A 1559-nucleotide genomic window follows, 5' to 3' on the forward strand; every position below is an offset into this window, starting at 1 on the left:
CGTGGACATTAGAAGTGTATTTTATATATAAAACGATGAACCTCGTACTACAGAACGTGGTACTATAAAATACATGCTCACGATTGATCATGATCTCGATGCTGCCTAACAATTCTTGCTGACGTACACTACACATTTTTCTGTTTTTTTTTTTTTTACATTTGTTACGTTTCTCGAGGAATGAATGCGATCTTGCTGACGTTCGTATTAACTGCGTTATTGAATAGGAATCTTGGTTCCTGATTTGTTCTCGCCATTTTAATTACACTCTCCTCAAAATGTTATCATTTCGATATATTATATATACTACTAATATTATATTACTATAATATATTACTAAGGATTGCTTTGATGTCCTCTATCAATAATTTTAATTTTAATCATGATCTTATCACAATCAAATAGAAACTTAACATCGCGTGAGATATTATTAATTTAAATATTATATTATTATTTCGGCCATATTTTTACTATAATGAAAAATATTTTCACAATTTTTTTTTTATTTGTAATACATTCGATAAAGTTGAAAAATATCCAATCATATTTCTTCAAGAATACCAACTCGAATATTGAATTTATAAATGGATGTAATAGAAATTTATCGATTTAACAGATATCTATATTCATTATGCGCATGAAATAACTATGTGCAATATTTTGTAACATAACTAGATAAAATTTAATCACAATGTTACTGCATTTCGAACATGTATACCAGGTTTTCTCCTATGGGTATTATAAATATATCGAAACGCAGTATTAAATTTTGTAATAAGACATGTGTTAAATTCATGAAAATATAATTTATTTGCGAATTTTCATACGTTGTCCAAAGGAATGTCGATTTTTGATCGACTGTTTTTAGCATCCCTTGTTCCCTTGCGGACAAAAGGGAATAAAAAGAAAAATGGATGATGGAAGAAAAAAGGCGAAAAAAACGAAATGGGGTTCGTAGACAAAGAAAAAAAAATAGTACGATTTTCTTTTTTTGTCTAGTCATAAAAAATGAAAAAGGGAAAAGTCTTGAAGATCTATGAAACGTGGCACGGCCAGTAAAGAAGTATAAGAAAGTACAAAGAAGTGAAATTTACATTGTCTTACAAAGATTATCTTCGAAGCAATGGCGAATGACACGAGGAATTCACATATATTCATAGATAATATCTTTTCATTTCGTGTCGTAAATGTGATTACGTTTATCGTAAAATTTATAGAAAATTGTTTTCAAATCAAAATTGCCCAATTTATTTGCGTTTTGATTTATAAACATTATTTTAAAAAAATTCAAGCCAACTCTATTGTTGGCTATAAAGGCATGGCCATTAAATGATATGATATTACCGATGTTACTAATATTAAAAATTTTTGTTTCGAAAGGAGAAACTTTGAGGGGAATATAATAAAATAAAATAAAAAGATAAAAAAAAAAAAGAAGCTTAGAATTTTCAATAATTTTTAACTTCGTAAATTTGAGATTTTTTTAAAGAAATTTTTTTTCTCCCAAAATAAAAAGCCCACTAAAGAAATCATTGAAATGTTTCAAAAAAAAAAAAAAA

Source organism: Apis dorsata, unplaced genomic scaffold (assembly GCF_000469605.1).
Source record: "Apis dorsata unplaced genomic scaffold, Apis dorsata 1.3 scaffold_133, whole genome shotgun sequence".
In the NCBI taxonomy this organism is placed as follows: domain Eukaryota; kingdom Metazoa; phylum Arthropoda; class Insecta; order Hymenoptera; family Apidae; genus Apis; species Apis dorsata.